This window comes from Cucurbita moschata, unplaced genomic scaffold (assembly GCF_002738365.1).
Source record: "Cucurbita moschata cultivar Rifu unplaced genomic scaffold, Cmos_1.0 Cmo_Scf00007, whole genome shotgun sequence".
In the NCBI taxonomy this organism is placed as follows: domain Eukaryota; kingdom Viridiplantae; phylum Streptophyta; class Magnoliopsida; order Cucurbitales; family Cucurbitaceae; genus Cucurbita; species Cucurbita moschata.
In genome coordinates, this window is record NW_019268523.1 from 6,176,321 (window position 1) to 6,187,342 (window position 11,022).

General features: G+C 33.2%; 1 pseudogene; it reads left to right on the forward strand.

Annotated features, from left to right (window-relative positions):
• Positions 1–4,361: 4,361 nt before the first annotated feature.
• Positions 4,362–11,022, forward strand: part of LOC111445389 — a 12,908-nt pseudogene continuing 6,247 nt past the window's right edge.

Genomic DNA, 11,022 nt, shown 5'->3' on the forward strand with positions numbered 1-11,022 from the left:
TACTCACATCATTTTTATTATTATTATATTATTATATTTATAATAAATTTTGAATTTCATTTGACCGTTACTCACATAACTTTTTATTATTATTATATTATATTACTATTATATTAAAATTTTGAAATAAATGAATTTAGAAAATTTTCTTATTTAATTACTTTTAATCTCCACCTTCCATTATTCCTAACACAATCCAATGGTCAATATTCAATCCTACATTTTGCCACTTTTCTCCTCTATATAAACTCATCTTCCCCACATTTTTAAAACACACAACTTACATACATTCTTCAATCCTCATTTGTTCAAAGTCTCCATTGTTTGTTGCTCTCTCCAAGCTTACAAGTTTATTTCTTTTCATCTTATTCTTGAGAGGGATTATTATTATATTGTGAGGAAATAGTTGTGAGTATCCCAAATTGTAAATCTACTCTTTGAGAGAGTTGTGGTGTGTTATTATCAAACTCAAATACTTGTATCGGTTTGATCCTGCGCCGTGGAAAGGATTGAGTTTGCTCTTGAACTCGTAAAAAGAGCAGTGTACCGGTTTGGCTCTGATTCGTGGAAAGAGTCGGAAAAGTTCTTTATTCAAATTCCCAAGAGGCGCTTGGGGAGTGGAGTAGGTCGAGTTTGACCGAACCACTATAAAACTACGGTGTCATTTTCTCTAACTCTTTCCTATTTAATTTCAAGATTATTATTATGATTTATTGCATGTTCTACTTGATTATTGTTTTGACTTGAATTATTTTGTTTTAGTAATTATCATCTTCTACTTATTTGTAAAAAGTTTCATCATTAGAAAAATTAATCAAGTTTAAACAATTTTATCGTTAAAACCCTATTCACCCCCCCTCTAGGGTTGCCATACCGATCCAACAAGAACAGTAGAGACATTTACTGTAAGTCGAATGGATTGATCTTCAAGTATTAAAATATAGAAAGCAAACTTGGAGGAGCAATCTTTTTTTTTTTATCTTCAAGTATTAAAATAGAATTTAAGATAACTACTTGCATAAATTTATGAGGAACAGAAAATTCAGTGACAAAGATTAATCTTCAACTCCTTGGCACAGTTTATCAGCCTATCTTCAACTATTTGGCATAGTTTATGGGCCTACTGATTTTTTGAAAATGAAGTTCTTGTCTCCATGAGAGTCATAGGAAGCCCAAAATTGAGAGAATAGGCTACGTTGTTATGCCCAAAATCCCCAGTCATACATCATTTCTTATCCGAAGCAACGTATAACACATCTAACTTTACACAATGAAAATCATAATTCCTCGTTTTTTTGTGGGTGGATATAAATATAGAGATTACATTTATGCAGCAAGAGAGCAAGAAACTTTAAATGAACCCTAATCGAAAACCTAGAATTGAGAGAAGCACAGGAAAAGGGGAGAGAATGGCAACAAGGTTTGTTGCAGCCGACATTGGTGAAGCAGTGAGGCAACCCAGGCCGGAAGATAACAAGCCAATTAAAAAAAAAAGAATCGTTTTACCAATTATTCTCTCCAGTCGTTCTACCAATTGGCAAATCAGAGAAAGAAATGACATCAATGGACCTGATTCAAATGAAGCAAATTTTCATTGACAAAAACAGTAATGTTTCTCATATGAACATCTTGGATGGTAATGAAAAAACACACAAACATTCGACCTTGGATTCTTGATTCATGTTCTTCTGCCCATCAATATTTTAAATCTTCTGTCCATCAATAGTTTAAAGAAACTTTTCTAAATCTCACCGGATGTCCCCACCCGAAAGCCATGTCCTTTCGATTGTTGAGGCAAATAGGAGAGAGCTATAAAAAAACAGTAAAATGTAGGCCCTCCACTTATGTTAAACAAGTTGAAGAGTTTTTTTTTTTTTTTTTTTTGGAAGAATTACTCCATTTTAGAGGTTCCTCAAAGTTACTCAGCATTTTAGAGGTTCCTCTACTTGAAATATGTATTAATCATTTATTTTAGAGGTTACTCAAAGTTACTCAACATTTTAGAGGTTCCTCTACTCGAAACATGTATTAATCATTTGAGCCATGCTCAGGTTAATGTTTGAGACAGTGAAGAAAGTCAGAGAATCAAACCAACAAATTTGGTTTATGCATAAAAAACATGGTATCAATAAAATTACGAATTCAGATTATGCATAACAAACATGGTATCAATAAAATCACGACAATATCTAGTAACAGAAAACATATGAAACAATAAAAGTAGTAATTGTTACACGAGGCTAAATAACAAGAATGCTCAATTAGAATTGAAGTTGAAGTGCAATTAGTATTACTTTTCCCATAAGAAAACAGTAATGATTTCCTGTACGAAGATGTTCATTTTGTACTAAAACTAACTTATAAATCACAGACGTACTGAATTGAAGGCTATGCTATGGATGGTGAGGAAAGTGAGTTGGTCGATTTTAGGCCTGAACACAGCAAGTTGAGGACTTTGAATGCCAAAGCCAGACGCTTATCGCAAGGCGAAAACTGAATTTGATCCTGAAAGAATGGTTCCTTCGACGAAAATGTTGCGCCAAAAGTAAATCTGTCTGATCTCTGAATCTTCGCATCCAAACAAGGACTGTATACATCGTTCGTATCCATCCCTTCTGCAACCAAAATCAGCGCCATCGTAAATAAAGCCTCTATCACTACGGTCCATCCCTTCAGCAACCAAAATCAGCATCAGCGCCCATCCCTTCGGCAACCAAAATCAGCATCAGCGCCCATCCCTTCGGCAACCAAAATCAACATCAGTGCCATCGTAACCAAAGCCTCTGTTACTACGGTCCATATCGCAGCAATATTCACTTATTCTCTTCACCATCTACAACCATAAGAAAACACATAAAAAAACTGAGGATCAATGGAACCCTGATTGAAATAGTCGGCGATTAAAAAAAACAAGGCGTGCCCTTGTACAGTTTTTAGGGTTTGTAAAAACAAATGGTAGCCGTCCGGTCTTTCCTTACCCGTTTGTTGTAGTGAATCCACCCCCTTGGGGGCCCAGCGTCTTTACTGGCACACCATCTTGTGTTTCCCCCCTTTGGGGAATAGCAAGAAGGCAGGCACATTGTCCGATGTCTAGATCTGATACCATTTGTAACGCCCCAAATTCACCACTAGTAGATATTTTTCACCTTGCGCTTTCCCTTTCGGGCTTCCCCTCAAAGCTTTAAAACGCTTTTGTTAGGGGAAGATTTCCACACCCTTATAATCATGAGACTAACTTGAGATGATTCTTTAACCATGTTAAGTTTTAATATACCCCAAACATGTTTGATATGCCATATAGGAGCCATTTCACTACTTCAAAGCATGCAATCACCTTGTTTACTTCATGCTTCATGCTATATTGAGAATAGGACTTATATGTAAGGTTATAACTTATGTATCCTTGTTTCATTTACGTCTTGCATTGTTTTACGGTTGAGATTTATGTCTTGAAGTCGTAGTTAGTTATTTAATTTTTAATAATAAGTTTGATTATTTTATTTACAATTTGATATTACTCATTGTATGAAAAATTCAAGAACGTGTAGTCTTAAACAATATATGATTGACTTACTGACGGATCTTAATAAATTAAAGAATATTTGAATATTTGTATATGGATGTATAGTTGTAGATATATATAATGCATACTTATACATTTTTATAATTTTTATCCTTTTTTGTTTTTAAATATGAAAAATTTTACCATATGTTCACTCCATATTTTTAAATTAAAAAAATATTTGCATATAGGTAATTTCTATATTAAACAATAGACTTATCGTATGAAATATTAAGTGATTTTTATAAGTATTTTGTTATAATATTATTTGATCTTTTATTTTTCATCTTTTAAACCGATACACTTTCTTTTCTTTTCTTTTCTTTTTTTATTTTGAAAAATAAAACAAATTCACCCTAATTGAACCATAAAATATTTAATTTAAATTGATTATAAAAATAAAAATGTTATTATAAAAACGTTTAATAATTTATTTTTAAATATAAATTTGATTGATTTGGTACGATCCCGTTCCTAGAGTGAAACTATTTAACATCCTAATACTTCTGAAACAATTTTAACAAAAACAAACAAATAACCAAAAAAAATGCCAAATTTAAAACCCTTTCACTCTTTATATTTCTTTAGACATTGTATTGTCTTTATTTACAAAGTTGTATTGTCCTTAATTTGACATTTATTCACGTAAATTCAACCGTTTCCTTTACAATCAAATTTTGACCCTCTAAATAATAATAATAATAATAAATTCTTTTTCTATTTTTAATTTTTAAATTATCCTATAAAATCTTTTGTCCTCTTAATCTAAAAACCATAAACTCTAAAAAGAAAATCCATCATGGATCTTCCTCGAAAATCTACAAAAACCAATGTAATTTTTCTTTCTTTTTTCTCTTTAAATTTCTGGTTCTTTGTTTTCTATATTTACTTTTCATTGTTTTTTCTTTTGGGTTATTGGAAATAATTATGGTTTTTTTTTGTTTTGTTCAAATGTCTATTTAGGAACTTTTTTTTTCCAAGATTCTTACTTTTTTCGAGAAAATTGGACAATGTAACAAAAGATGAACCCATAAACTCAATTGCATTTTCCACCATTATTTTTTCGAGAAACAAAATGAAATCGAATCCTCTTCTGTGTTTTTTCGAAAGGTTACCACACCGAGAATCTCGGCAATGATTGTATTAACATTGGTGAGCTTAGCCACCATGGACGCCATGAATCCACGTTTGAATTCGAACTCTCTAAAATTTCAAGCGATCAATTGCCGGAAACACTTGGCGTTGCTGACGGAGTTTGGTGACATCGGCGACGGAGTAACTTCAAATACTCACGCGTTCCGGCAAGCGATTGAACATCTCAGTACACTAGCGGCAGATGGCGGTGCTCAATTGGTCGTGTCACGAGGAAAATGGTTGACAGGAAGTTTTAATCTGACCAGTCATTTCACACTTTTTATTGATAAAGAAGCTAAAATTCTTGCATCACATGTTGGACCTTTGAGTATATTATTTTTATAAAACTAACAACTTTGGGAGTGATGATTTGAACTTTAATCCTTAATTAAATTAGTTTCTCTTAATCTAACGGTGTAGAATGAATTGGAATGGCCACTTGTGAAAGTTCTCCCATCTTATGGGAGGGGACGAGATGCTCCTGGTGTAGGTGGGCAGTACACCAGCCTCATCTTTAGAACTAATCTTACCGATGTGGTTATCACATGTGATTATTTCTTGTTCTTTACCTTTTTAACATTTCTTTTCTTAAAAAAAAGGTTAGCAAAATCATAGAGGAATAAAATTGGATTGTTGACATGGTATAGGTAATAACGGCACGATCGACGGGTAGGGGTCTTATTGGTGGGATAAGTTTCACAAAGGGGAGCTCAACGTAACACGACCATACATGATCGAGATCATGTACTCTGATCAAATTCAAATCTCAGATCTCACTTTGATCAACTCTCCTTCTTGGTTCGTCCATCCAGTCTACATCAGATTAGGATTTTTGTGAGGGTTCGGGCGAAGAAGACGCAAAGTCGAGTTGGGTTTCGACTTCTGAACCGTCCCACGGACGAACCGGGCCTTGTGCGTTTTGGCCCAACACGAACGTGCACTGCAGCCTTGGTCTCAGCTCCGCACGCGTGCTCTCGGCTTGGCTTGACGTGTACGGCGGCTCGGCTCTGTCAAATCCCGCCTCTCGGCTCAGCATGGTTCCTAACCGTCAAAGACAGATTGGGTTGGGAGTTTATTTTGATAAATAGCATGAGATTTAGCTAGGGTATGCTATGAAAGGTTCCTAAGTTTTTATGTGGTTATTATAGGACGTATTTAACCATTGGGATTAGCTTGTTGGAGTTATCTTACTACGTGTTGTATGATGGTGCGTGCCCTGTGGCCCCTGCATGCACCATATTTATGTGATATGACTATCTTATGTATAGATTGTGTTGACTGTCGATTGTTTATGTTATGTGATGTATGAATTATGTTGACTGTTGACTGTTTATGTTATGTGAAGTTATAAATGATATGTTAGTAATATATACCATGAAAATGTTGATCGATGCCATGTATACACGTAGTATTCTCGAGTCATGTCATGAAGTGCTTATGGAACTGGAATGTATTTTCATATTATGTAATATGCCATGTAATGTAGGTCATGTGATATGCCATATAATGTAAGAAATGCATATGTGAGGTCGACAATGCTTATTTAATGTCATGTTAGATATATTAAGGGAACTCATGCATGTATGTATGTCACTTGCATCGGCATTCTTCCCCTTTATGATACGAAAGAATGAATTACGATATTTATGTTCGTCATGATATCATGCGGGCCCTTTTCTGTTCTGTGGTATCCAGCGACGTGTAACACGTGTGCCCGACCAAGTCAGGCCCAGGGGGTATGTATACGAGCCCGCCTGGTGGGTCCATGTACGCGTACATGGGCCGTGTGTGAAGGAGTACCACACACCCAACCCTACCTGGAATAGAAAAGTGCCCAAGGCTATGTAAAGCTTACGAAAAGTTAGGTCCCCCTCATATGTTGCATGTGTTTGCATTTCTAATCCCAACAATGTGGTGACTTAATGAGTATTTCATAAAATACTCAAGCCATGCGCTACCCACATTTTTAAGGTAAAGGCAAGGCGCCAATGTACGGTTAACGGCGGAGCTGAAGACACCATAGAAGTTGGAGAGGGAATATTTTTAGGAGTACCATAGAAGTTGGAGAGGGAATATTTATAGGAGTTTATGTCTATTTCACTATTTTAAGTTAAAGCATGGAATATTGTTTTATTTAGATTTATTTTGAATTTAGTTAGGCAATGTTTTATTTTCGAAGATAGGTTTGTTTTTGGATTTATGAATCTTTATGAAGATTTATTTTGAATTTAGTTAGGCAATGTTTTATTTTCGAAGATAGGTTTGTTTTTGGATTTATGAATCTTTATGAAAGACTTTGTTGTGTTTTTTCAAGGTTATTTATGATAAGCTTCTGCGTAATGAATTATGTATGCATGGGTGACGTCACTAATTAGTCACTAATTAGGTTAGAAAATTAGGGGCGTTACACCTTCACACGAAAGCAACAACGTGGATGACTATTTATAGCCCTGAAAATAGGTCTAAGAGTAACCTGTGGTCAATCGAAATATTGTAACTCTCATCCCAGCAATACTAGGCCAATATCTAATTGCAACTTAAAACCTTAAAAATAATATTCTAAAATTAAAAAATTAAACTTCCTAAATCTAAACATATACCGATCACCCTCAGTAGGATTACAACACCTTATTTTGGATCACTAAATGTTTAATTTTTATTTTATTAGTACAACAACAATTATATGAGGTAGGATTTCAAATAAGAGAATGTATATAAATTACTGGGAAATTATAGTCATGTTAGTGGCATTTTTAAACTAAAACACCTAAATTAGAAATAATTACTGTGAAACTACGAGATTGCAACTATGCCAATCTTCCGTTCTTGCAACCTCAAGTTTGTCAACCTCCACCAATCTAACTACAAAGCCGCATGTTTCATGCTCACTAAACATGTTAGATTATCACCCACGAGCCATTTCACTGCTTCAAAGTATGTAAAAACTGGTTTGACTTCCTACTTTAATTTTGTATGATTCATGATTATCAAAAAAAAAAGTCCGTCTAAGCATAATTAGAACGGCTATATTAAGAAATTATATGTAAAGTTATGAATTTATATATCCTGTCTAGCATGGGTTTACAGTTGAAATTTGTCATATATCTAAAATTTCATGAGCAAAAGAATTCAGGTAACAGGTTTGTGGCTTAAGTGCTTAAAATTCTTAACTTTAATTTCATCTTTCTCACTTTGTTCAAGACTTGCTTCCTTCCATCAAGTAGATCAATATTTAATCAATTTCTTGCATTACATTGTCCTCTTAGTAATAATAATTTGTTTTTATACTAATACTTTAATTTCATATTTACATATTTCATAATGACGCAATTTTCTTTTGACACTACCACTTTTAATATCTATAACAGACTATATGATATTGTCATCCATCAAGCTTCCTTAATTATTTTCATTTTAAACTATTTACTCGTGAATATACATTGGTACATTACTTTCCATCTCTATTATTATAATATTGTGTATTTTAACTATGTTCAAGACGTCTAACTAAAACATCTAACCTTCCATGGCAAAATCATTTTCATGCATATACTAGCATTTAGTAGCTTACTAAACTATAGGTTCTCATTCACAGTACCAACCTTGCTAAATCTAAACATCAACAATACTTCAATTTACATTCACATTCCATGCAAGGTAAATCATAACATATTCTACATTCACATTCCATGCAAGGTAAATCATAACATATTCTACATTATAATAAACATAGAATTAAGGCAACAATAATTCAGTTAACTATAATACAGTAAATGGTGTCAAAATTCAATTATGAGTCATATTTTATAATGACTATGCAGTAACAACATATGCAATCAATAATGTTTCCTTTTCTTATCTTAAGTATGACATACCTGAAGGTGATGGGACATCAGCAGTGGGACCATGGTTCATGCAAAGCCTACATCGTAAGCTAGTAAGCTAGTCTACAAAATCTGTAACCTAGAGCTCTGATACCAATTGTAATGGCCCTAAATTTTTTACTTAATCTAAAGTCGCTACTATGTACATATCATGAACATAGAATGCAGAAATAATTTATTTAAACTTTTTCATAAAACATAACTTTCATCTTAAAACATTGTCATGGACTTACGTGTTCGAAAACATGTTTAAAACGACACAACGAAATACTAAATGAAATAAATAAACATTAAAATTAAAAACACCCCATTCCAACCTAAGTCTAAGAAAATAAGTACAACTACCTTATATATGTGTCATGGGTATATACTATATCATAACTTATCATATCTTTGCACGTGTCAATTCACATATCATAACATATCATATATCATTACAGTTACATAACATAACCCGAGCATGCCTTCAACATATCACACCATAACATATCGCATCACAATATATCATATCATAAACATATCAATTTAACACATATAGCATAACATTCACGTAACATCTCATTTCATAACAATTTACATATACAAGCATAAGACATGCGAAGCCATGGACATGTGTCATCAATCAGCACACAATTATGACCAAACAATAGTGGGGCCACTTACTTAGTTGGCCGAGGCCAAACTTACTACGAATCCTTGATGCTTGATGCTAGAGCTACTTAACGCTGCTCTCAGAAATTTAATGCGGCCTAAAGAGTCCAAAATCATAAATTAGAACTACTATAGGGATTCACTCACCTAATTTTGCATGAAATAATTTTAAACTTATTTCTAATTATTTAATTTAGCTAAGCATAGTTATACCTAAAAACTTACCCTAATCATTTAAACTAACCAAACCTAATTATGCATAAATAATTTGAACTCGATGCCAAAAATTTAGGTAGCCAAAAGGTAGTCATACTAACTTTAAATGCTTCCAAAGAATTGAAACTAGGAGGAAAAGGTTTGAGCATATGAGACACAAGTTAGATTAGCCAAAATACTAGCGACTGGATTCGAACCGTTCAGGCGGGATGCTAAAATAAAGTGAGTGACCTCCCTTTTATAGTGGAAGCAAACTCTTCACTTCTAAGTTTTAAGCGATGTGGGACGACTTTTTTTTTTTTAATTTTCTTTTTCTAATTTTTAATTAGTACAATTAATACAATCTTGAACAATATGTACTTCATTTAATGGAGGATCAAGTTCTGAGTTATAATCTAAAGAGTTTGTAGTAAAAGAATAAGGTTGAGTTTATTATATTCGTAACACTATTGATTCACCGCATTTTGTAATTGTTACAAATGATTTGATCCAAATTATTCTTGTGGAGGCATGCGAATGTGGTTATCCTATACAATGAGTTTGTATAAGGCTGGACTACAAAATATTTAATTTCTCTTTGTAAATTAATTAATTGAGAAAATTAATATTTTGCATGATGATCATATGTGACTCGATCTTAATCCTCACTTAATTATGAATTCCTGCATGTTATGTGTTGTTCAATGATTTGAATGGGTGAGAATGACTTTTGTATCCAATTCAATATGTTTACCATTTTGAGGACTTGGTCAAATAGGTAGCTTTAAACATAATTTCATGAAATGGAATTCACGCTTCTCTATATAAGGTAAGTAGATGAATAATGTCCTTGTGTGCTGATTTCAAGACTTGAAGAATGGGATCCCACCTTCTCAACGTCCCAAGAGGGGCTTAATTTATAATTAGATTATAAACAAATTATTCAATAGAGAGTCTATGATATTAAGGCAAAAAATGTAATTGCATGGATAAAATGAACTTTTGATCCAGTTGTAATTATGAATAACTCATGAAGAATTGACTAGCTTGTAATTGTGAATGTTTGCTGAAACCGCCGCACTAAATGGTGGTGAGAGTTCTCTTATTTATAATCATACAGAACAGGGAAATATAGTAAATTACAAATAATATGGAAGGAACAACAACAAAATGAGGGAATAATAAATGAATACAATATATTTGCCTTTAATAAAAGGCAATCCTAGATATTTGCCTTATAATGAATGGTCAACTATCCTTAACACCCCCCGCAAGCTGAGCGTCCTTGTATCCAATTCGACTATCCTTTAAATGTAAGGCAAATAAAAGGGCAAATATTTAATACGAAACACCCATTTAGAGCCCACAATGTTGGTGTTGGCAGGGCGAGGAACCAAAGTCCAAGTATCATTGATATGAACCAAGAGACATCAATCATAACATATGCTTCAATGAAGATGTGAAGAAAATATTGTTGAAATCATCAAAAGATATTTCAATTCATGCAACATTGAAGAAGAATAAAGTTTCATATGATAAATTTTGGGTGGATTACAATTTAGAGTTATTGTATTTCATTAATGTATTTTAAGACTT